This window comes from Rousettus aegyptiacus, unplaced genomic scaffold, assembly GCF_014176215.1.
Source record: "Rousettus aegyptiacus isolate mRouAeg1 unplaced genomic scaffold, mRouAeg1.p scaffold_m13_p_18, whole genome shotgun sequence".
Lineage (NCBI taxonomy): Eukaryota > Metazoa > Chordata > Mammalia > Chiroptera > Pteropodidae > Rousettus > Rousettus aegyptiacus.
In genome coordinates this window covers 11,011,086-11,037,829 of record NW_023416293.1, presented here as the reverse complement: position 1 = coordinate 11,037,829, position 26,744 = coordinate 11,011,086, and the positions used below count along the sequence as shown (strand labels likewise).

The following is a 26,744-nucleotide window of genomic DNA, read 5'->3' as shown; positions in this document are numbered from 1 at the left end:
CAAGATTCTCACACAGCATAATCTAATTAATTTCTTTTCTTTCTAGAACACAGAGGTCGTAAACACACAGTCATCTGAAACCCTCCGCGGCGCGCCAGCTGGCATTTTCTCATTTCCAGTTTCCCTGCACTGTAATTTTTGTCCCCAGTCGTGAGAAACTGTGGAGTTCTCCATTTTGGTAGATTGTATTACGTTACATGCTATTCAGTTGAGGTATTTTTCTTAATCAGCTAATTACACGTTAGTTAATAATAGAACCCTGTGTCAACAGTCAACCGTCGAATATCACTTTTAAAGAAATTACTTCGCTCTTGCAGTAGGGGTGACTGGAAATGGGATCGACCTGTGAGAACAGTATGATTACTCAGCGGTGCGTTATCAAATGATGAGTAAACACATGTGTATTGGATATCAGTATTATTAGGAATAACAGCATCAACGGCAGTAACGACACCTATAAGACACAAATTTTCATTTTCCGACCAGAATAATGTTTTCCATTACCGTCGTCCATTTTTAACGTTGTCAGTGAAGACGCATTAAAAGAGAGTGAATCGCGCTGGGTGATTAGGCCCGTTGCTAAAATCCCGTTCCCAGTTCTGGCTGTGAAGGTGACAGAGGCGGCTGCCCTGCGGTGTTCAGCGGCTCAGGCCCTCAGCCTTCCTCATCCCATTTCAGATCTGATGGACCATCGCATCCTCGCTGTGCGCAGATCAGCGATGATGCTGCAGATGCGACGCCCTTCCCTGTAGGCCGCGTTTGTCTCTCCAGGCAGGCTGGTTCGGACCTTTTCGCCCTTAGATTTAGTCCTCTTTGTCCCCCTGCTCTGCTTTGCTTTGCAGAAAAACTGCCCCGCTGCAGGCTGGGTTTCCCAGGCCTCTAAGTCGACCAGTTGCCTTCTGGACTCAGCCCTCTCGAAATAAACACTGGCAGCAGATTGGAGAACGCGAGGAAGGGCGGGCAGGTCAGGGAGACTCTGTCTCTTTCTCCAGTGGCATCTCCCCAGCAGCAGCGTCTCTTCTGCCGGCTTGATGGGCTCCCCGCGCTCCCCGCATCCAGCTCACAGGTCACAGCGCCTTCTCGCCTCTGCTAATTTCTGGGTCGCCTCGCCATCTCATTAGACTCCCCAGCCCTTCTATCAGCAGCAGAGCCGGCTCCCTACGTTCAGGTCCTACCCTTCTAAATAGTCAATGCTTTTTATTCCCCGACCGGCCACGACTGAGCTCCCAGACGAAAAATCGCCGTCTCCTGAGACTAGATCCGTTTTTCATTCATTTCAGATGCTTATTTCTCCATATCTTTTATTACATCCTTTTGATGCAGGACTCCGTAAAATATGGGGCTTTTCTCTTCCTCTTTTAAAGGACATTTTGGGTTTGCGAGGAAAGAGAGAGGAACGGGGGAAGGGCAGCTGTGCATAAGGCACTCACTCATCGTCTATATCCTGGGGTTCCGCTTTTTCTACACAGCAGGGCACGCATTCTTGATGAAGTCACACACACCCAGGGACATGATGTCATCTTGCTTATTGTGTTACAGACAGGTTTAATAGTGCATCGTTGCGTCTTAAACCCCGTGATGGAATGCTCCTCCCCGGCAGCCAAACCCGCCATCCATCTGGTAGACATGTTAGTCACCGACCCCAAGAGCTCGGCGTGTTTCTCCCTGTTGAGAGAGAACAGAAATGACTCTCACAGGTTTAAAGCTCAGTTTTACAACGCGCCGATGATATCATCGCTACGAGTGCCTTTTCTTTGTCTCTTCTTTCTCCGCCTTTTTCTTTCTCCTTCCTCTCTCTTCCCCCTCCTTTCTGCGCTTCTCAGACCTCACCTGAGATCAGATAGCTTAACAGAGGACACACATACGCTGGAAAATTGTCGGCATTTTTCATAGGCTAAACAATCTGGAAGCTTTTCTATCGCTGTCCATCCAAGGGCTTAACAGCTGCAAGGAAGGATCAGGCACCATATCTCAAGGAAACCTTGCCTACTGTGGGAGACCTATGACTTATAATGTGGCAAAGAAAATGCCCCCCATAGGCTTTATTAATAGCCTTACACCCACTTTTCCAATCTGGAAGCTCCAGAATCATTTTGACTCCTCTCTTCCCTCCCATCCCTACCCAATAACGACGTGTGCTCACTCTTCATTTCTAGTCTTGCTAATTACTACCGCAGCCGACCCAATGACAGACAGCCAATGACCCGGCCACGTTCACTGTTTCCTGAATTCTCCGTGAAAGGACTCGCATCTCTCTGGTTGTTTTTGTTTTTGTTTTTGTTGTTCTTCCTTAGCGCTTTCACGGCTTGGGAAAAAAACAAAAACCTGACTTATTCTTCAAAGTCTTTCACAAATGTCTCTTTCTCTGCAAACATCCCAGATCACACACAGAATTGATCTCAGATCAAATATATATACATAAACTCTCAAGGATAAGGGGAACAAGAGAGAAGAAGCTTGTGCAAGCTACAAAGCTTATAGATAGACAGTAAAAGAGTTAGATACCCAAGGAAAAGGAGGACTAAGCCAGCAGTAGGAAAAACTGAAAACAAACCCAGATTTATAGTACATAATCCCCCAAGGCTCAAAATTTGGCCTCATCTGGTACCTTGAGAGGTAGGAGTAGAAGGGAGTGGATAAATTTTAAAAATTGGTTGAAAGCATTTTTTATAAGAAACGGGCAGATCGCCAGTTCCCTGGCTCACTATGCCAGACTGTTCCACCCCAGTTTATTGTCTAGAAAGAGCAAAACACAGGACCTTAAGAAGCAGCAGGCACAGCTGAGTGTGCAGATGTCTTACTGAAAAAAAAAAGTAGTGCAATGCACGCCGAAAGCGAACACCCTCTCTCTGTGTGTCCTCTTGGCTCTCAGAACACTGGCTGCTGGGCACGACATTTAAAAAAAAAAAATCTTCCATGGGAAATATTTCTTTGCCAAAAAGAAGGATATAAAGAAATTGACAGCAGAGATTCTCCATTAAAACCACCCAGCCAAATCACTCTACAGTAAAACTGATGGTGAACAGTCCTCGTCTGTGCTCTCAGAACAGCACATCAGCTTCTGAGTGCCCTGCTCTGACGCGCGAAAATGACCAGACCCTGGAGGAAAGCGTCCAACGCGGAAAATACAGAACCAAGAAGAACCCATGCTCCTCCCCCAATCCATCACACAAAGCAACTGGGCTAAGACGATGATTTGCAAAGAAAAGAAGACTTCGATATCTACAACTTTTTTTAATTAATATTACCAGGGAGATAAAATATAAATGCAACCATGTAATGAGAATCAGAGATTAATTTTAAAGGAAGGAAGGCGTTGTAAGTAGAAGAGAAATGTATGGACATCATAGGACTAGGACAAGTAGTCCAAATCCAAAACAAAAACAAAAACAAACAAACAAACAAAAAACAGGAGTTCCAGAGAGAATAGAGATATGGAGAGAAGGAAAACATCAATAAAATTTTCAAGAAAAGTTTCCAAAATGGAAAGACCAGATTGAAACAGCTTACCAAATAAATACCCAGTTAAGGAAATATGAGTAGACCCCTATGAGAGTAAATCATTGTGAAATTTCAACACAGAGAACTTAAAGGTTTTCAACGATGAAAAAGAAAAATAGGTCATATACAAAGGATCAGGAATCAGCCAGACTTTAGACTTCTCAGCAACCCCGAGAGGTCAAAGGCAATAAAGCAACGCCTTCAGATTCTGAAGGGAAGTGATTTCCAACCTAGATGTCTAGACCCCGATAAACTGTCAATCAAATATGAGGATAAGATAAAGATATTATCAGGTCAACGGCATCTCAAATATTTATCTCACAGATTCTCTTGCATGGAGAATAACTAGATCATGTGATCATTCAAGAAAGGTTATTAACTAAGAGAAGACATGGCATCCGGGAAGTGGGAAACCCAAACAGGAAAAAGGCAAAGGAATTTTCAGGATAGCCGGGCAAGGAGATGCCAGGATAGAGCTATGCCCTAGGAACGCAGCGACCACCAGTCCAGTTTGAGGAGCTCGGGAGGCTTGGGAAGAAATTCTGGAAGATGAGGTTGAATGGCAATCAACTGGCCCTGAACGTCTTAAGAAAAAAAAATTCAGACAAATAACAAAGTGTTTGGGGTTGAATTAGTAACAAGTACATATAAAAAGAAGGAAATTTAGAAATGAGAAAAACAATTAATTCTAGGGAAAATAAAAAGTTGTGCGGAAAAGGAAACGTAAACGGATTTTACATGACTCATCTCTCAATACAATTTTCAGAGCCATGATAACAGAATATTTGCTTTAACCAAAAATGCAACATAATGTTATGGAGAGGCTGGAGGGTGAAGGAATAAAGCGAAGTCTCATCTTTCCTAAGGGAAAGCCAATAGATAAATTCTAAAACTGAAAAATCAAGAAGTAGCAATGCAACCGTGCATTAAAGACATGGAAATAAATACCGCAGTAATCAGCTAAAAGAGGTGACAGTAGTTGTTTCTGGGGAAAGAAAAACTATAAGACAAGAGCTATAAGATGCTGACTTTTTTTCTAAGCAATTATTTTCGGTAAATCTTACAAAACTACGAGAATACCAAAAGTCTATGAGCTATAACATTGGTCAAAAAAAAAATCACTGTCAGGCAAAGTTAAAGGCTCATTCTTCCTTTACGCAACTAACGTCCCATGAATCATGCTGCATCATGGCCGCCTGTGTTTCTGTCAACCAATAAACCCCGAGCCCTTTTAGGCAGGACCTCCTCGTGTTCATATTCATCTCCTGGCTCAGCACAGTGCCTGCCACGGAGCTGACATCCAACAAACATTTATAAATTCTTAAAGAATTATTGGCCCTAATTCCACCACATGGTATTATAGAAATCGAGTCTAAGTCCTCTTTCAAATGAAAAACCACCAAAGATAGCCGTGCACAATATAAAAATGTTTTCATCAACAACAGACTGTGTATATGATGGTGGTCCCATAAGATAATAATGGAGTTGAAAAATTCCTATTGCCCAGTGATGATCTAATGTTGTAGTGTAAAAGTACCATATATCATATTTTTACTGTATCTTTACTATGTGTAAATGCACAGATACTTGCCAGTGTATTACGATTGCCTACAGTATTCAATACAGCCAAATGCTATGTTCCCATCCGACGAAACCACCCATCCCATCAGCAGTGATTGGGAACCTCACATCTCCTAGTACCGGGAAGGGGGGGTGAAAACGATTACACTGAGAGGCTGAGGGGCCTGGCCTTGATGCCCCTCCACCTCTGTGGACAGGCTGAGGGCTCTCGTCCCTAGACTGTTCAGGGGTATCATTACAGTCACTTCATAAAGATTATTTTGGCTATGAGAGTCACAAGCCCAGAGATTGAAGAATAATCACATCCGTGAGCTCTTTGAATAATGAATTGTTTGCTCGCATTTCAGCCAAGCGTGGTTGGCTTGCCTCATTTTAGACTTAGCAAACCTCTCAAACTAGTTTTCAGATGCTTTTGATCTTTAATAATCAAAGTCTGTTTAGCTAAGCGCGATCCCCTTAATTTTTAAAACCCACACATACTTTATAGGAAATGTTGCTCGCATTGTTTTGATGCATTTACATGTTAAATCATCAAAATATTGTTTGAGAAGGGTGTTTTGATGTTCAAGCAGCCTTTATAAGCGTTTTTATAAGCCGTTTTTCTTAAAAAAAAAAAAAAAAAAAAAAAAACAGGAAGCTTCATTTTGCCAAGAATAAACAGACTGAGAGCTGAAGAAGCAGGAGGAACAAGATTGAGTGGGTTCTAAACTTGGCACCACACCTGTCCCCATCCTTTTGTTTCTTGTTTTCCTCCCCAAACCAGGCCCCTAAAGCCAGGCTAGGATGTACGGTAACAGAGAAGACAGGAAGAGAAAGTGTTTACAATTGGAGGTAACATGTCAGCTATGCTTTAGTCCCCAACACGTTTTCAGAGACACCAGGGGCGTTCTGCACTGAGAAACTGAGGCACTGAAAGGTGAATATTTTTTCAAGGTCCCAGCGCAAGCCCAGCAACCAAGACAACACTCTTCTCGCCTGCTGTCTTCTGCTGTTACCCTCAGCCATCAGCCCTCCCGGTGATGGACAGGACACACGATTTACACCCTCCAATTAGGAAGATGAGCTTATTTTAAACCTTAGGGCAGCTGTAAATCACCACATCTTGCTGCTTCCAAAAGCCAGAAGGCACCTCCTCGTGTGTTTTCAGTCTGTCAGAGAGAAAGGCCCTGCCCAGTGTGGCTTCTGCTCGGGTCCCGGTGGCGGGCGTGGGGCATGGCGACGTGGGCGGGCAGCAGTGAACGGCCCGCACCTCACGGCGGGAAGAGAACTGCTGGCTCCGCTCACAGCCTCTCCCAAGTATTGGCAGGTTCCTTCGCCTGGCGCTCCGGTTCCCAGAGGTAGGCATCTCTGAAATGTAGGTAAACTTCCAAATATTCCGAACAAAATGCAAAGCACTGCCTGGCTTGCATTTCTGAGGCCAGCCGGTGCCAGAAACCTATCTGATTTTTTTCCTTTTTATATCCCAAATTCCGAGCTTAGTTTTCTTTTGACATTTGGGCCTTAGAACTTTAGGAAAAGGGGGGAAGGCAGGATTCAACAAAAAAGCTATTCAGCTGCAGTTAACCAACATTAAAAAAAAAATGAAATAATCATTTTGGTTTGTAGACTCGCATTTCTAAGTAATCTGCCCATGAATTGAAAGAGACTTCATATTTTCCTCATCCTGCCCCTCACTACAAATTAAATTAATACTAAATTCTACCTTTTTTAAAAGTCATGAGACACCTAGTTTATCTGTTCTCTCAAGCTGTCTCGGAGCCCGTCGAAAATTCCCCCACACCTGAAATGATCAAATATGCACGTGGAATTTTCATTAGACGTTTAAGGGGCCTGGGTTTACCCAATTCAATTGCTAGAGCATGTTTTCCACCTGTTGCCACTTATAAAAAGAACTCATTCCACCCCCCAGTGCTAAAATTATGGGGTTATTTATACCCTGACTTTTCGGAGAAGCTAAAGAAGTGAGATAACAGAATGAAAATACACTTCACTCTTTGTCATTTTTCACAAACAAGCGGTTCTGAATGTACATGAGAACTAAGGACGAAACAAAACTACGGATTTGTCAAGAAAAGACCAAAGATTTTTTTTTAAAGCAGTTAAAATGCCTCTGAAAGGGATAAAGAGTTTTATTTCCTTCATGCTACTTTTCCTCCCTCCCTTTTAAGGAGGCATAACCTTCTAAGTTAAGACCGTTTCTATATGGGAAAGGTAATGACCGGACAGTTCACCAGGCCCGTGTGGAGGGAAGACAGCAGCCCAGGGGGTTTGGGCTCATAAAGCCCCTGCAGTCTGGCAGAGTAAGGACGGAGGCCACGCGTAGGGCATGGAAAACGTGCAGAAGACTGAGCTGTGGCCAGTGGAATGGGACAGGCGCACAAGGGAATTCTGTCATTGAACCCATCGAAGGCAAACAAACGTAAAAACAACACACAAGACAAAAACGCCATGCTCCTAATAGGGACAAACAAGGATTTTTATTTTTGATTAAATGTCTGCAAGCTTAAATCAAACGTTTACCACCTTGGAGCATCTGAAGGACAGAGGTCATCAGTGGCGAGAGAGACTGCCAACCTCACGGTGACATTTCTGAGACTCTCCCGACTGTCACCTCGGTTTGGTATGATTAACTAAATTTGGGGAGGGAGGATGTGCCTTAAAAGTAAATGTATTATTTAAAAATCATAAATGTAAGTAATAATACAAAGCTTCATTTTAGTTTAGAAGCGAATCAAATAAAATGTGCACTGTTTTTCTCGTTAACTTATAAGCCGTTCTTTCCTATCTGATTGGACACAGTCTATGTAGGGATAGAGAGAAAACTCTGTTCTCCTCTTCTGGATTGTCCTCTACAGCAGACAGCTATTACCTCAAAAAAAAAAAAAAAAAAGAGTTCGTTATCTCCCTCTCCAAGCCAATTCTTCCTCCTTTTTCCTTTTCCTGTCCGCGACGTCATTCTCTCCATCACCCACACTGAGCACCTTGAAATGACCTCCGACCGTCCTCTTTCTCCTCATGTCCGTTCCCCCTCCGAGTCCTGTCTGTCACTTCTTGCTCTTCGGTGCCCCTCACCGCTGTCTTCCCTCTTAACGGCCACTGCTGGCATCCCAGCTCAGCCCGAGTCCTCTCAAACCTCAGCTCTCCTACTTGTTCCCAGCCGGGTCCCTGTTTCCACTCTTTTCTCCATCCCATCAAGCTGAACTATCATAGCCGAACTCAGTTTCCATGATGTCTCTTTGCATGATTCACGCAAACTTCTGAGCGTGTTCTATAAATGGTTATCTTCGATTCAAGAGCCTGTGATTACTGCCCCATTGCCCTTTAAGGAAAGTCTGAAACCTTCCATTAGGGATGAGATGCCATCACTTATCTATTATTATTTCTAAATCTCATGTTCCCTGTTCTTCTCTTTTGAAAATACCACTCCAGTCAAATTGGTCTATCCACAGTTTCCTCTCCACGTCCTGGTTGGCTCACGGCTCTGTGCCTGAAACTCCTTCACATTCTTCTCTTGTACCTCAGTCCTACCCATGCCATCTGTCAAGCTTGATTGACACTTTCCCTGGATGTCCCTGGATAAGTACATTAAACTGTCACTTATCACATGAGGATGGAGTCTTCATTTTGTTCACCCCTTTATTCCTAGAGCCTCAATAATAGCCGCTTAATAAATATTTGTCAAATGAGTGAATGAACAAACTTGTATTCGTGGTAAGACTATAGTCTACGGTGTTTGTTACCGCAGCCCGAACCAGCTGAGGAACTAGGGCTTGGTGGAGCCATCTGACATGAAGCTATACACTTGAGAGTAGTCATGGTAATCGAAAGCATGATTTAATCTAGGGAGCTACAATATAGATATTTCTGATTAATCTAAGTGGAGAGCTTGTCAGATGGTGAAAAGCAACGAGATTCTCACATGAAAGAATTCAGTCCAGAGCCATGACAGAGATCGCAGGCAGACAATCGTAGGTGCTTGGACTGGAGTAATATTTGGAGACAAGGCTGGGACTGTCCCTTTGGCCATTTGCTATGGACGAGCGTGATGAGAGATTCCTTCCGTAGAGAGAAGCAATGCGGTGGACATACAGACAGAAACAAAAATGAGCGCGTATGTGGCCACAGAGAGAGGGAGTCATGCAAAAGACCCCTGATGGCTCTCCCATTGCAGGTCGAATTTCAATGAGACTTCGTTTCCAGGAGATGCCATTTTAGTTTTCATGATGTCCCTCTTTAAGCCTTGATCCAAACGCTAGCTTGTGACATAATGTAAGGCATTCAGCAGTGAAAACAGCGATAATAGTTGGTGCTCATTACAGCCCTGAAACCGTCCCAAGCATTTCCATGAATTTTCTCGTTTACCAAAACAGAACGTTGAGGTAGATGCCATTATTTCTCCTCGTTTATAGACGAGAGAGCTGCGGCATTGGTCTAGTTAGTAAGTGAGGGAGCGAGGTTTCAATGCGAGTTCTCTTACTCCGGGGTCCGCCCGCTTAACCATCAGCCATGACCTTGTGTGAATCTCATCAAACCACACTTTCTCTTTATATGTGGTCAGTATTACTGACCTTACATATCGTCCAGATTGAAAATGATAATGTATGTGTAGACACTTTGTAAACTTTATAATTCTCTGTGTTAAGATTTTGTTTCGCTTCGGTTTGATCCTGGTTTCACCATGTGTTTGTTTCGATCATTCATTCATCAGTGTGTCCATCCAAATTATTTACAAATATTTACTGAGCACAGCATGTATTAATGCCTGAGGTATTTATGATAGGCACATATAATGGAGAAGACAATTATGTATATATTATCTATCATCACCATAACCCAGCTTTCAGATGATGATGATGGTGATGATGATGATGATGATGATGATGAATATTCTTATTACCAGATCAGAGCTGTAATAATGTGAGTCCTATTAATCAAGCCACTAATAAAATTATTAAAGTTTACATTTCACAGGGTTAGGATCAGTGTCTGGAAGTAGGAGCTTGTGAATCAATGCCAAAACATTACCACTCCACTAGTATACTACAACTAATCAGTGTATGTGAAACCACCCAGCTGAAAAAAAATGACGTTTGGCTTTATTTTAATATGCCTAAGTTTTAGCATTAATTTTATAGCTGCTCTTCCAAAAGAAAAATTTACCTTGGGAGATATTTCTTTCTGGCGAGCTTGTACTTTATTTACTTACAATTTTTTAAAAATATAGAATCCAAGCAAAGAGAGATAGATTGGCTTGATGATTATTTGAAAATCCTTCCGGGGATAAGAATGCTCATGACCTTAAACCCAGTATTTCAGATCCGTGGATAATCCTGGATAAATACTAAAACTTATTTTTCCATCCTAGTATTTCTAGGTCGCATGCTGTTCATTTCCCTTCTGATAATACGTTCATTCTTTGTATATTTACAGTTTGGTCGATTCAGTTTTAACTCGGGTAGTGGAAGATTATATTCCAATCCTGCCTCCTCGCAACTATAGCAGGAACCTATCCCCCAGTCTCCCTAACTGAACTTGGTGGTTTGTACATGTCCTCCACCCGCCGCACATTTACAGTCTCCTGAGTTGCTACCGTGGCTCTGTAAACACACCACTTGGTGGTTTATGACCCAGGTAGAATTATCCTCAGCTTTGACCAACAATGACCCTATTAACTAGGGTGCTTTTGGGTACAAAGGAAGGAAAACCCAACTCAAAGTCGTCTAAACAAGGAAGAGGACTCAGTACTTCATGTGAACTTTAACCTAGTCGTCATAGATGGGAGTTTGTCTGGTGTGTCGACCGGACTTTTTTGTTATATTCTCACCATTGTGCTTCTCCATGAGCTGGCTTCATGCTCCGCTCTCTTCCTTCATGGCGAACGAGATGCCTGTAGCAGTTCTAGGCTCCCAGCTGCAAAATGCACAGTCCAGTATGGCTCCCCCCTGTACAGAAGTCTTGTACATTTGTCGTTAAGTTGGGTTGGCTTGGGCTTGGGCTGCTGAACATTCCTGGGCCAATCATCGTGGCCCCCAAGAGTTGTGGTAATGTTGAGGAGCTTATCCCAATTGTAGCTCACCCCTGAAAGAGGATATTGGGGTCAAGACCACAAATATGACATGGGCCACTACACGATGCTGGGGGCCAGTGTAATGGGGAGGCAAGTGCAGTCTACCCCTTGCTTACACAGCATTGTTCACACCCCGTTTCTGTACTTAGGCTTTCAAAAACTCTCAGTTACACAAACTAGATGAAGTTCCTGCACAAAGAGAGGTAAGACAAATTCTCACCCAGCTACTTACCCCACCTCTGAGTCTAGGATTACTGTGTCACAGGTGGACCCCTTCACCAGAGCCAGGTACGTCTCTCCCCACCCTAGGAGTAATCCTAATGTGCCAGGCCCCTCTTGCGTAGCACCTCAGACGCACTCAGTTTCACCTGCCTCTGTTTCTCTCCCACTGTTATGATGCGAACTGCACGTGGGGTTCCATCAGCATCGTGAAGGTACAGCCCGGCACCACCTCCCCCCGGTCCTGCCCCGTGGCCTCCCTCTCGATGTGCGTGGGATACTGTGGGTCTTCACTCGGTTCCCATCTATGCACAACTCACAGTGAAAAAGTGTCGAAGTCCAGAGGGTAAACCGGTGACTGCTGGGAGACGAGAGCTAATGAAAACCCTTCCATCCCTTCGTTTCCTCGGCGTATGCCTTCGAGACATACTTTTCCTGGCTTCCCAAAGGACAGCGCCAAGTGATAAAATAAATACAGGCGCTTCGCGGCAGCCAGCTCGATACTGTGACTCTGTGTTGGCTTTCCTTCCTTCGCCTCCCAGCCCTGCTCCTGTCATCCACACATCTGAATAAGGTAATGATAGCACATATGCTTTTGATCGGGGTTCACTTTCTGGGGGAGCACAGGATCCCTAACACTTCTGTTAACGAAAGTTAGTAGAGACCTGCACAGATGAAATAAAACTTCCACTTGGGAAAGTGGGCACTGCGAAGCACGCAGAAATCACTGGTCACGGCGCAGATCATCATCCGCTGGCCATCAATAACAAGGACAACCTGTCCTGGCAACGAACGGTGTTCCTTGGTCGACTAATGAGAACACCCCTGGTTCTACCCTATGAATGGCTTTCCCTTGTCTCTTGTCTTCCGCGGAGATAGACTTTGGAAAGGACGCAGTTGCTGGGTCTGACCACTTGAGTAGCCCGCTTCCTGTTGATGTGATTGCTGGATCCTTGGAATTATCTTAGGGCTTGAGAAATACAGGCCCTTTGGCCAGTCATATGGGTTTTTTTGGCAGTACCGCTCACTTAAAAATTTAGCAGGCTGCTGGTCTATTTTCTTTGGGTCTAGGTGCTTGGGATCCAGTCCATGGCCGGCATCAAGGCCGCCTCCCTTGTCGGTCCACGGCGTTCTGAATCTAGGCCATTTTATCTCCTAGAAACACATCTCTGTGCTCCTCACATCTCACAGCTCCTCGTTCTGTGGCTGCGCCCATATTCTTGGCCGGTGACTCGAGGCAATTTGGAAACTTACCTTTCTGGATGGAGGCCCCGGTAATGTGTTCCTTATCCTTACGCTTAGGCTACTCCACATCCCCGTCTTCACAGCGTGACTGTTCCCTTTGCCTGGCAGAGAATGCGTAGCCGGAGAAGCTTCGAAGAAGCCCGGCCTCACTCTTATTTCCTCCTAAATCCCCTGAGCTCTCTGCCTGCGTGGGCACTAAGCTCGACTCGAGGTGGAGATGGCGGCGTTAATGTCCCTACGAGGCGCCGGATTAAACTGGCGACTCTCTGACAACGTGTCTCCTAAACACTCCTCTTTTTCTCTTACATTTTAAACCAAATTCTTAAGGTAATTTGTCCACTCTACCTCAAAAACGTATCTCAGATTGGAAAACATCATCCCTTCCGCCACCAGCCCCGAGATAGTCTAATCATTCTGCCTCCATCTTCTCTGTAATAGCACAGTCGTCTCCTGACATGATCTGGTCTCCCTCCTCCGTTTCTACCTCTCCTCGTTCACTATACTCTGTCACAGGGGCCACCAGCTTGTCATTCCTGGAAATACCAGCCATGCTCCTTTCTCGAGAAATGTATACTTGTTGAGATCTCTGCTCAGGAACTGTTCCCTCAGGTGCCCCGATCACCCTATCTATAATGAAAGCACGTATCATTCCTTAGCCCCTAATCCTGCTTCCTTTTTCTTTACTAAGTCATCACTCTCTGACTTTATTTCCTAAGAGCATCTCTCTATGAATAGGAATGTAAGCTCCATCCGAGCAGGGACATGTCAGCCATCGGTGAGCACAGTGCTTGGCAGAATAGACATTCAATAAATCCTCTTTCGGACATGCTGCTTTCCACCGTGGCTTGTCCCTTTCATGCAGGATCTTTCTGCCGGCTGGAAGGAAGGGCCTGTCATGTCCTCTCAAGCTCCAGCTTCATCAAGTCCGAGTAACACCATTTAACCTCACATTTCTGAGATTCTGCAGTGCTTATCTGAGCTGCTTCCATCACTGTACGTTCTCCCTCCATTTACCAGACAAATCATTCCATCTTGCTGCTAGAACTTTTGATCGTTGCTCTTGAAACAGGAAAACTCTGCAGCTCGAACTTTCGGATTTTTCCCAGGATGATTTGTACATGTGCACTGAACCCAAAGGGCTCCGTTTAGACCATGAGCTCACGGTCACGGCGGCCCTCCCTTCCCCAACCTTGACCCCACACCGCGTTCAAGGCCAACTAGCTGTTTCTCTAAACTGAGACGATCCAACCTTTCATTGAGACAGGACGGCCATCTAAGAAGAATTATTCTGTGCTGTTGTTCGCGCCTGTCCTGCCCCTGTCCTACTTTTCCCCTGAATTTACTGGCACTTATTATTTTGGAAGATCAAGCAAGAATGATCTCTGGGGAAGAGGCTATGTGCTTTCACTTCGGCTCCAAGTCGTTTAAACAAAATGGCTAAACGCGAGGACAAACAACTCCTTGCATTTACATGTCAAATTAGCATCTGTTTTACTTACATAATTTACTGAATGAATTAATTAGTATAGTTCCTTCGAAATTATCTAATGGAAGAAGTGATATTTGACTAGTTAAGAGTGGAAATGACTAACCCGGATGCAAGACGATTCAGTTCGTACCACCACCGGAAGAGACGCCATTCTTCTTTCACGGACAGAGACAAGAAATGAGAGGGATGCGCGGAGTACTCGTGAGCACAGCATCTGTACGCATGTGAGCTGCCATCTCTTGTCCTCCTCTCAATACGGTGACCATCACTTTCCTCCCTGGGACACCTTTAAGATGGGAACGAAGCGCTACAAAGAGTCGTGTCAAACCTGCACACACTGGGGCTGTCTCCAGCAAATGAGGAAACGTGGCGTCTGTACTCTCAGGCTCTGGGCCCACTTCTCAAGACTTGGCTGCTGGCATGTGGTAGCGATCTCCCACCCTGCTTCCTGTGGAGGAGGAGTGTCTTTCCTGGTGGCCAAACTAACCTGGACGACTGTTCAACTTCCTGAAAGGAATGAGTTTATCTGCTCTGCCCAGTGTGCTGTTGGCCGTCTTAAGACATCACTCCATCTATGAAGATTGGGCGATGGCTACTTTATAAATTAACTTCCAGTTTTATTACTTATATATTTTATTCTGCCCACCCCTCCCCGCCCCGAAAAAAAAATGGGATCAAGGAGCTTAGTCCACAAACATAGCATACAGACAGGTTCCTGCATTTTCCCATGTCAGCTCTTCTGGTAAGTAATTGAACAGAGAACTATCGGATGGATATTTCTTCCATGTATTTGTTTGTTGGGGAGTAATAATTTTTTCAAAGGGTACCAAAAGGGGCAGGTAATTATAATTAGATGATGTGCAAAATATTTGACTAATTTTATTAAATCGATTGCTTGATTCGGGGGGCATTTAATGACACTTACCATGTTCCAGGCACTCTGCCAGAACTTACAGAATCAAAATATATATAGTATTATAAATGTGGTCGCGTCCAGCTTGTAAGTCAACAATTCCAGTTCAGCACGACAGGTGCCGTGGCAGCGGCATGCACAGAATGCTGGGAGGGTCCTCAGGGCCCGTAGAGGATGGAGGGGGTGCCGCATCTGAGGCTGATGGGGTTCTCAGGGGCCCTAGATGGGAGATACTTGAACTTGGCCCGTAGAGGAGCAGAGGCTGTTAATGGGGCTGAGGAAGAAGGTCCATCCAGGGGAAGTAGCAGCATATAGGGAGAGGCAAACGCGAGAGGCTGTTATGGACCCCACAGGAATGATCGTGGGGATGGCACGCTAGGGACGCAGTGGCGGATGGGGGAGGAGATGCGGAATGTTTTGAAAGAAAGAGAAAAGGACAGAAAAGGCTTCTGAGAAAACAGATCCACAGAGGACGTTCGCACGCTTCCTTTTGGCCAGGCTTCTAAATTCCTAAGGCACGAGGGTGGCACCTGGCACGCAGGTCCTGTTAGTATCTCCATGTCACGGATGGGGGGTGGGCGAGGGGCCGAGGAGCCAAGGCAGGCAGCCATTTTACACTACCAAAAATAACTATTTGTTAAGTATCCAGTCAACGTAATACAAAATATTTTATTTGGAGAGAGTACCATCTGTCTTGACTTTCCTCTCCCCTGATAAAACCTGAATAACTGAAAAATCTCTCCTTCGTCTGCAAGATTTAGACACAGAATAAATATACATACCACTCAAGTTTCAAATGCTTCACCCCCGAACTCAAACACTGCCAGCATCTCCTGAGAAAATATGACCCTGAGCTCTTAATTGTTGACTTGAAAACGCGGGGTATTTCATATCTGCAACAATTGAAAGAATGCGATGCACGTCAACCGCAGAGGCTTGGGAGGGAGCGCTCGCTGTCGCATCTGCATTCTTGGGGCTGTCTGATAGCAGAAGAGGCCGTTCCGCTGCTCGGTGGCCCTGGGGTGCTGCTGGCCTTCTCGGGGTGCCTGCATGCAGTGGGGGGCCGGTGGGGGGAGGCTGGTGAGTCATGGGCAGCGCCAGAGCTTCTAGGCTCACCCACAAGTTCAGGAAAAGGAACTCGGCGCCCACAGGGAATGAGATCAGCTGCCTTGAAGGACGATCTGCCTGTCAGGCTCAATGGACACCCACGTTAGACATCACCGGACGCGAGAGAAAGGACACGGGGTTCCTGTGCTCGCTGCGAAGTGCTGGCTCATCGGGACGCTTGGAGACGTGTTTTCCCAAAGGCCTTCCCAGGAAACGATGAGTGCCCGTTTTCCACAGATTTGGTTAGTTTTAAGACGCTGTCATTTCCAAATAATGTTACCATCCTGTGAATGTGGATTTATTCTGAGGCACCGTGTCCGTGGGTTTCTCGGACATGAAGATTGTTTTCGTTATGACAGTCACATTTTCTTCTTCAGATCTTTAGAGGAAAAAAGAGACTTTAATGGGTTATTTTACTGTCTTTAAAGACGTCGTGGTTTTCAGAAATCACATTTTTGGACGCAAACCCTGTGTCCCGAGTTTTCGGTTTCACACTACGGACGTACCAGTGAATGTCAGATGATTCATCGCATTGTGAAATATTCTTCTTCAGGTTGTGAAAAGAAAGAAAAACGTAACCCATCATTTTTTTTTATCTGTACTACATTAAAAACCTTTGTTTCTACAACCACGCCCCCCCCCCCAATTTTATTGAACATGATTTTAATGAAATTGCTCAAAGCAATTTGTATTGTACAGACACAGCAAAAATTCAGAGGACCACAAATCCTGTCCAGGATGTGACCTTTGACCTGGATCTACTTTTGGAGCTTGACTTTCAGAAACACAGCATGGAACACATACAATCACAGCCTTAGTGATGGAACACTTCCAAATGTTAAAATCATGCTTAGTCATTTTATGAAGTCTGTCTTCGGGGACGTGTCATGAAATCGATCCATTATACACAGTAAGAAAAAAATGCCGTATAAAGGTAAGAATCGAGTGGATGGAAGAAGTGGTTCGGGACTGAGGCGTGAAGGATGAGATCGTTTTGCCAGGTCTTGTGTGCGCTCCAGGCGTGGTTGTTGCGGGTTAAAACTGCACGTCATTAACCTTCACTCAGAGTGGAGGCAGCCAATTGGGTGCAGTGGGTCAGCGTCAACAGCAACAAGGACAGCAGGACTCTCGTCTTCGTCAGGAGCTTTCTCCCCAAACGCTGCCAATGAGACTTGTGTACCGGATGCCAGGAGTGGCAGGTAATGAGGGCAGCACGGCAAAAGTGACGCATGTTTGAGTTGTTGGGCACCGTCGCCTCAGACAGCTGCATGGTGAGGCGGAAGGACAATAATTCCACTGGAACCACTGTACCCAAGTCCAGACCCTAGCCACACCGGCAATTCTTCCTATGAAGAGAAAAAGGAACCCGATTGATTAGTTACTGTAGTTATTGTTATGCGGCTGTGTTTATTATCTATTGCAACGTAAGGAATTACGTCAAAACTTTGCAACTTAGAGTAGCTTTTATTATGTCACAAAGTGTCTGGGCTTAGGGATCTGGGAACAGCTCAGCTGGGTTGTTCTGGCTCAGGGTGTCTCTTAGATTGCTCTCCAAGGTGCTGGCCAGGGCTGCAGTCACCTGAAGACGGAACAGGGTTAGAGGGTCCGCCTCCAGGCTCGCTCTGCTGGTAGAGTCCCTGCTCCCCACCATGTGGGTCTCTCAAAAGGGTCACTCACAGTATGGCAGCTGGCTTCCCTAAAGAGAGAGAGACAGGCAGACAGACAGACAGACATATAAAGGGCACGACAGAGACAGAACTTTTATAACCTAACCTCAGAGATGACATACCACCACCTCTGCCATATTTGTCACAGGCCGACCCTGGTCCAATGTGGTTGAGGTGACACAAGGGTATAAATACCGAGAGGTAGGAATCGTCGTGGGTCACCTTGGAGCACGGCTACCACAATGGCCATTGCCATCATCTTTATATGTAGTTTATTTGGTCTCTCTGAAACATCCCCACTGTATGGATCAAGATGCTAGGATTTTGAGAGATTGGGTGATTGGAACTTGGTCACATGGCTAGTAAGTTTTTTCTTAGTTGCTAGAATTTTCCTGGTCATGGTCACTTGGAACTCACTTACTATCCATAAATCTTTTATTACTCAATGGAAGTTCTTCAAAACTTCCGTAGAGTAAGACATGGACTGAAAGGTTTTCTCAATCTGACCAGCATACCTGGCTTAAGCCCAGTTCCTTATAAGGAAACTTCCTTGGACAGTAAGGAACCGGCTTGACTAAGTATTTTATTCACCTTCGATTCTACTGCATAAGTCCAAACCACTCTCTTGTCTCGCTGATTCTCAGAATAAGGGCCCCAGGTTTAAAACCTCATTTAGTGTCCTGTGTATCTAAATGAAGTTTACAAATTGGGTTTAATTTTGTTTAAACTCTGAGCAAGCTAATATATAAGCTAATATATAGATCGATGGACTAGTAAATACATAATTATAGGACAAGGGAATTTAGGAGTGGAAATGTATTTAGAAAATTAATGAGAGAAAAAAAGGTACAAAGTTTGAAAAGTAGACTATAAAAGGCATGTGTAAAGATGCTATGGGATACCTGTTTGCGTCCTCTCGAAATTCTTATGTCGAAATCCTAACTCCCAATATGATAGCAATTAAGGCACGAGGGTGGGGTTCTCATGAATAGCATTAGTGCCCTTATAAGAAGAGACATGAGCTTGCCCTCGCCTGTCTCTGTCTCTCTTTCTCTCCCTCCCCCGCCCCCCTCCCTCCCTCCCACGTGAGGATGCAGTGAGAAGGTGGGCTGTTTGCTAACCAGGAAGCAGGCTCTCACCAGGCGCTGGATTTGCTGGTGCCTTGAACATGGACTTCCAGTCTCCAGAACTGTGAGAAATTAACATCTGTTCTTTTAAGTCGCCTAGTCTGTGGTATTCTGTTACAGCAGCCCAAACTAAGACAAAGGGGAATGACGATGTGACGCATTGTTTTAAGTGACATGTGCCACAGACTTTCCTGGCATGGAGTCTCAGGTGTTCCTGCCAGTCTTTTGGGTGTGAAATTTATCCTATGACATTTACATAGCGCAAAAATTTTTAAATATCCCATCCATTTTATTCCCTTCTTGTGGAATGTTTTTGTGCACCCTGCCTCCAGATATTTTATGTGAATATAAGCAAATAGATATCGTGTCTCAGTCTATAATTTTGTCCCCTACTTCTACAAACGAGAGCATACTACACATACTAATGCGCGCCTCAATTTTTAGAATTAATACTATCTCCTGGAGAACTATGTCAGTATACAAAGAGCTTCCTTCTTCTTTTTTAACAGCTTTTTAGTATTCTAACTGGGTTGTCTAAAATCTTTTGCTCTATAACTGCCTCAAGGAATACCTCGACATATGTGCCATTTTACAGACAAGTATGAGTATATACAGAGTATAATTTTTCAGAATCTCTGTGTGCACATATAATTTCGATAGATTTTGCCAACTTTGTTCCTTAGAAGTGGTAACCATTTATCTTTCCACCGGCACCTCGTGAACGTGGCTGGTCATCCACAGCACTCACGCCCAGGCCCTGTTCAGTCTGGTATCTGTAGTTAGTTTAAATTTGTACTCCCCATATCATGAATGAGCTTGAGCATCTTTTCATGTGCTTAAAAGTCACTTTAATTTCATTTCCATGAACTTTCTATTCCTATATTTTACAATTTTTTTACTGAGCCGTTGACCTTTCCCTTGATGGTTTGTAGGGGCTTTTTACATATTAAAAAAAAAAAAATGAGCCCTTTGGCAGCAAAATGAGTTTCAAACATTTTCCCTTATTTTGTCTTATGACTTTACTTACGGCGTTTTCTACTTTTTTCCTTAAAAAAAATTTTTTTTACTCTACAGTAATATTTTTATGTAATCACATAGATCAATCTTTTTAAAAGTGGCTTCTGAATTTTGAGTCACACCGTTTTTCAAGCAATTGCCATTTCTACAATTACGTGGAGTCAGAGGAGAAAAACCCTTAAGTCAAACCCACAGAAAGCAAACTGTTGCTCAAAGCCCAAAACGTCCTCAGTAAAAAAAAAAAAAAAAAGAAAAGAAAAAAAGAAAAACTGCAGGGAATCTTAAAGAACCCCAAAACGGTTTTAAATAAGCGGCAGCCGTTTTTCTTATTTTGTGCGTCGGTGTTGCATGGGCGGGGGTGCCTCCTCTCATTCCAGTTTTGGCTGGATCACTCCCAGGTCAGTGAAGAAGGAGAGAGAGAGAGAGAGAGAGAGAGAGAGAGAGAGAGAGGCAAGCGTAGCTTCCAGCGACGGAAGGCGTGGTGTGAACGAATGAATCAGGCAGACTTGGGGGGAGGGGGGTGCCCGGATCTTAGGCTAAGGCTCCCCTCACCTAGGCAACAGTTGGTAGGCAGCATCGTGGCAGCGGCTGAAAGCAGCTCCAGGGCCTGGCGGGGACAGTATCTGCTGAATGACCAGGCCAGACCTGGAGCCAAGATCCACAGCCCAGCTGCTGCCGCCGCCGCCGAAGAGGCTCAAAACTCACTTTTGCTGAGTCAAATCTCTCTTTGGGGATTTAAAAAAACAAACGAGCCTCTGAAAAGTGGACATTCTCCCGGCCGATTCTTCGTGAAACGGGCGCAGTGGCTCTTTTTTTGTTACTTTGTTCTTCTGTAATAAATTCAGTCAAAGGTGGACATTCCGCTTCCCCGGTATATTCAGGACTAATTAATTCCCTAGTTTTAGGTGAAAACAATGGGACTAGAGAAATGAAGCATTGAGGAAAAGAACAGTACCGGAGGAAAACCGCCTGGAGCGATGTATTTGAATAAAGACAGAGGCAGCCATGCTCCTTGCCAGCTGGTGCGCTGTGTGTAAGCAGGAGGAACTCAAGGTAAACTACCGAGAAAGTGACTCATCTGGGCAAGAATAAGGGCGAGATCGAGTGTTCCCGAGTTACTAGCGACTCGAAACTACGCCCTTGTACACAGAAGCTTCAGAGCTGCGTTCTCTGAGCTTTGACCTCTGGCAATCACGTGACCTAGCCATGACTGGGTGACCAGAGCCAGGACAGTCCGGAGAATGTTAAGTATGTCCAGCCCACATACATTTTTTCTGTTTTGTTTTTTTTTTTTTTAATATATAGAATATACCTAAGCCCATCATAAAGTGCTCGAACTAAACTATAGGTATTTGAAAAAGTAACTACTGTTTGTCACCTCATCGTGACCTCAGTCTGTATTTATGGAGGACCTGCTGTGTGTGGGGCGCCACACCGTGCCGTCAGTGGGAATTCGAAGAGGAGCGAGTGACGGTTGGCAGCTGGAAAGGACACACGTCAGTCACAGTCGTGAAGAAGGAAGCGCACAGGAGAGCTGAGTCCTAGCGCTTCGCTCAGAAACGATGCGACTTCATTCGGACCAACTCATTCCAGACCTCACTGAACTCAAGGTCGTAGCCAAAGGGAATGTCAACTCTACAGACACCAACAGCGGCCCCTGGGCTAAACTCGCTTATAGGCACATCACCAGCATTTGTTTACAACGTATTCCATTTACGGGAGGGCCATTATTTTTACTCTCCTAGTCTCTAAGTCTTATGAATGTGATGGATACCGTAAAGTCACGACAGTTTTACAACCTAAAACACTTGGTTTTGATTTTAATATATGTTGCCAAGGATTTCTCGTTTCCGAACATGTCGCTCATGGATAGACATTTGGTACTAAGCGTAAATTAGTACTTCGGGGTCTCTGCTTGCTTGTAGCAAAGATTGCCTCAGGCTTTTATTGCTATGGGATTCTGGTTTTTTGTGTGTTTTGTTTTTTGGGGTTTTTTTGTTGTTGTTCTTGTGGTTCTTTTGGTTTCTCCGCCACTGCACTATCTGCCGACTTTCCCTCAAACCAAACTTCTCAAGAAGGATGTGCTCAGCCATTCACTTTACAGTGGCTACATCAGTATATTAGGAGCCACTGGCCAACACGTACATTGCTAGCTTGTACTAGGCGCCTCCTTGGCCCAATATCTGGTTACCTGGGATCAGGGCAGTGAACTCACACGGCAAGAAGAGTATCAGCCTATGGAGAGGAGCCACCAGTGGCGGCTTTTCAAAACAGACCCACAGCCATTTGTAGATCAGAGGGTCCTTCTTAGCATTTTTGCTAAGAAATAATTTACTGTTTAATCAAGTGTCTGCATGGGCTCTAGATTTCATTATAGACCTCTTTTCTACATAAGGTCACTTATTGGAATGCAGTGTTATTTCAACTGAATTATAGAATGATAGCATTAAAAAGGGATGGTGAAGTTCAATCCATCCATTTTTATAAATGAGCTACTGGACACTTGGAAGGTCTGAGTGATTTTATCTAGTTCACGTCTAGGACTAGAATCAGAATCTATGATTCCCTTTCCTATGGCCTCTCCTCTGCATAGCCTTTATTTCCTGTGCATGTTCTTAAGCTAATTTATCAATTAAAATAACATGCAGCGCAGCATTCTATAGATAGTCTATACTAAGCTTTCCTTACTTTGTTTTTCTAGTTTCAATCAATCACCGGTTACAACATTAACAATCTCAGTATTGATTAAAATTTAATCTGAAAAGGACATGCCGGCATTAGCAAAATAATTTCTCTGTGCCAAGAACAGAATAGTATGTGGCTGAGAACTTAGCCATTGGCCGCGAACCATAAACATAGAATTCGAGTGACAAGAGGCTGGACTCATTTACTTCTCTGATTATGGGGCCACCTTGGTTGGTTGTGGAGATTGACTTGGGGGACATCAGAAAGAAGCCATCATCAGCAAATTATGACAAATACATCTAGAGCGTGAGAAGTAAGCAAGAAATGGGATAACCCTGAAAACATTTATTATATACGTGCATGGGGAAAATGTACACTATAAATTATTATTGGCTAGGAAATGAAATTACACATAAATTTCAATCTCTAAATTGAAACAGCCTCTTGCAGTTTGACAGAGGCAGATAGCAATTCCGGAAAAGCGAAGCAAGGTTCAGAGCTTTAAAAGACGTGAAGCTGAAACAAATTACGTTCATCGATTTTTTTTTTTAATTTAACTTTTAATTTTTGAATTCAGTGAAAACAAGACTTTTAACTTCTCGTACATGAATATCACTTTTGTAAGCCTCCCATCTGGCGTTTTCCATGCCTGGCATCTGGCAAACCCTGGACCCGGAAAAGAAGCAACTATTCTGCAAGACGGGCTGGTTTCTACATATCACCGCGAGCAATAAAAACCCTTTTAAATCGGTAAAAATATTAACTTGCTTTGGAGATGAATTTACTTTGGAAAATTCTTCTTAAGTCTTAGGAATGATATGAAAGCATCTAAAGCTGCTTCTAATTTATATTTAATCTCCCGGATTAAATGCATGCATTTATCATCAGGGGGATTTAGCTAATTCCTCCATCTGCCCTTCACCCATCAGCCAGCATCCCGGCCTCGTGAGAAGCCTGTCGGCCTCAGAAACCCAGACTATCTCAACCACCAGCAGTGCAGCCCTGAACACAGTAGGCACTCAGAACTGTCCCTGGAATAAATGAGGCACGGAGAGAAACTTAACAGGTGGTTTGTTTTTTATTTTTGATGTCTCCTGTGATATCTTTCCGGACCAACAATAGACCCTAAAATCTTTGGTTCTAAACCAGGATTGATCAACCTCTGCACTATTGGCATTTTGGTCCGGATAATTCTTCGTTGCAGGGGGCCTGTCTTGTGCCTAACAGAATGCTTAGCGACATCTGCGGCCCCTACGCTCTAGATGCCAATGGAACCCACTGCGCCAAAGGTATGACCGCCAAGAATGAACGTCACAACCGCCAAAAACGAACATCTGCCGTGGGAGCAAAGCTGCCTCCCTTCGAGGACCACTGGTCCAGAGATGACCATGTCCAGAGATCCAGAGAAGCCTGGGACGATGTTCCTAATCACGAGAGCATTTCCACCCATGGAGTTACGGACTCTATCTGCGGTTAGCTGGTTCAGTTGCTTAGAAGTGAGACCAAGGTCATCGGATTTCTCCTTAAAAGAAGCTCAACACCATGCTAAGGACATCGGCTGCATTATTGCATTTAATCTTTGCAACACCTTCATGTACCCGATTTGCAGATGGAGAAGTAAGATGTGTAAATAAAGCCTACCAAAGATTGTATGGGTATCAGTTGATTCAGCCCAGTTCTTCTGACCTAAAGTTATGCTCCTGATCTCTTTATTATCCCTTTATAATCCAGTTAGATGAACTACCTCTAAGTCTAGCAGCGTTCACAACAAAGCCTGATAGACTGTGGATGACTCAGTGATAATGCATTCCCATTACAGGGAAATATTTCCAGGGCTATGATTTCTCGAAGTGAGTCACTGGCAACATAACCATCAAGAAAGAACAAAATCTGTATTTTAGAGGGACGTGGGATACATTTCTACAATTATTCCATGTTGGATTACACTCCAGGTTACGCAGCCTATCAGAAGAATAACCCTGGGCGAGAAAAGTAGGTTAACAGTGGGCCCGTCTCCAGGAAAAGGTGAACTCGAATCAGCAGGAAAAGGATTCTGTCGCGTTCATGCTCGACCCTCATAGACTGTGCTAAAGAAAACATTGCTGACATATTTTTAGCCTTATTATGGAAAATGGATCCTGCTGGGCCACATGGACCAGCTTCCAATCCAATAAGACTCAGAAATGCAAAAGAAAAACACCCTGGGAAAGTTTTCTCCTGTTCGTACATAGCAGAGGATATAGTGCGCTCCCTTGTCCAGCCTGTAATTAAGATGAAAGGCATGTTCCCTCCAGTTCGGATCCGGTGGCATGGCTAACATTCCATCCTGGCTGCAGCTGCCCGATTGGTCTAATATGACACATTTTTAAGGGAAAGGGAGTAAAAAAAAAAAAAGAAAAAAGAAAAAGAAAAGAAAAGACACATTTTACTCTTAAGTATTTCATAGGATGAGCTATTTCAGTTTCAGCTATTTTTAACTCAGTGAAAAGAAAACATTTCTGAATTGACCGTTTCTTACAGGAACTAAAGTATAAGGTGGCCTGTCTTTCGAGTCTAACTGTCTTGTTTGCTTAAGGTGCTGCCCGTTTTGCTGAGCTCATTGCTTGTGATGGGTCAGCCCGAAAAGGTTTAGACGGTGTGGCGTGCGCCAGAGGGTCCGATGTTTTCCTCAGCCTCTTGGGGTATCCAAACGTGGCCAAGAAAGCTTTGAGAAGAAGGCCGTTTGTGAACACCCGGATACTTTTGAATTCCATCCAGCCTGAAAACGACATAAGAACAGTCTTTTTTTGTAGAGATGCCCCGCTTCCTACTGCTCCCTAAACCCTGAAAGCCCAAACGGTCAAATAATAATATCCAGTCATGATCTCAGTTCGACCTATACAGATAAACACACAAGTGTATTTTTCTACATATGTTAATTTCCGTAATTTACACATATACACATATTTATACATATATAAACTTTCGAGTTTCTTTTTTTTCAATCTTTTAAGAAGATCATCAATAGACTGTCACTCATAAAGTAACATTTTTGAACAGAAATTATTTTGTTCATAGACTGCCGTTATTTGAAATACAATTCTAATATGATTATTCATACTATAGTGGTAATGGAGTCAAAGCACACACTCATAGACCATTCTGTGCCCCAAGAAAAAAAAAATCACCTTTTGGAAGGCTTAGAAACTCATGGATCTGACCAAATGAAATCATTTCCACAGTAGGCACGTTCCGTCACCCCGACGAGAATTCACATCCGGCAAGTCATTGGATAGTTACAAATTTCCCGACTGACAAGCCAAGACTCAGGTTTTAAAGCCGGAGCCGTCACAGGCGTGAGACGGAAGCGTGAATCCGCTCCACGCGTGTCGACGCCACGCTTACTAACTGCCGGCCCGGTGCCTTACACCGTCCAGATGTGTCCGATCCTGCACCTCAGCCCTAGGCCCGGGGCCTTTTTTTTTTTTTTTTTTTTTTTTAACAAACACACCCTCTTTTGGGGAGGAAGTGAGGCGGCAGCATGTAGTAGACGGCCCAGGTTCCCAGCAAGGCCCAGAGCAAGCGCTGCTAATCACTGGGCCTGCTCCTCGTTAGAAGGAGTCTCCCACCTGCTCGGGATCACCCCCCATCACCCCCGCCAGCTCGCCCTCGAGCGAGTCACGAGGCTGCTGCTCACACACCGTTGTCTGAGGTGCAGCGAAGCCTGTGGTTCTGTGGGCCTGCTCGGAGGTACTCTGCCATGAGGAGCTGAGTTCCCAGACTCAGTCCTCCCCAGGATGAAATAAATCAGTGGCCATTCGCGACTCAGCGTTCTTCCTTCCAGATGCTACCCCTTTCCAATTCCCACCAGTGACATATAAAACAGCGAGAACGAAGGATTTGTTTCACATCAAAATACGTGTTGTAAATGCTTCAAGATATTATTCCCTAAATAACTGCCTCCAGTTACAGGCGAGATTAGCTTTTTAGTAAGTTAATTACATGAGAAACGAGAACGTTTGAAAGAAAATAGGAGAATGCCATCTGTTCCTTTTAGTGGTACAATAAAGCAAGGTTATTTGTAACGTTATTAAGTATCAGCTGTTGCTTAAGAAAGAAATCGTGCCTTGCCTAATGGTTAACTTTA

At 44.3% G+C, this 26,744-nt stretch overlaps 2 long non-coding RNA genes across 5 annotated transcripts in view; one reads left to right on the top strand and one right to left on the bottom strand.

Annotated features, from left to right (window-relative positions):
• The window catches only part of LOC107520858, a 350,307-nt gene that overhangs the window by 215,956 nt on the left and 107,607 nt on the right, over nt 1-26,744 (top strand). The window lies entirely within an intron of this gene.
• Nucleotides 24,172-25,867, bottom strand: LOC118613365. Its single transcript, XR_004955429.1, has 2 exons — nt 25,786-25,867; nt 24,172-25,376 (listed from the first exon to the last, which is right to left on the bottom strand). It is a non-coding gene; the product is annotated as an uncharacterized LOC118613365 (long non-coding RNA).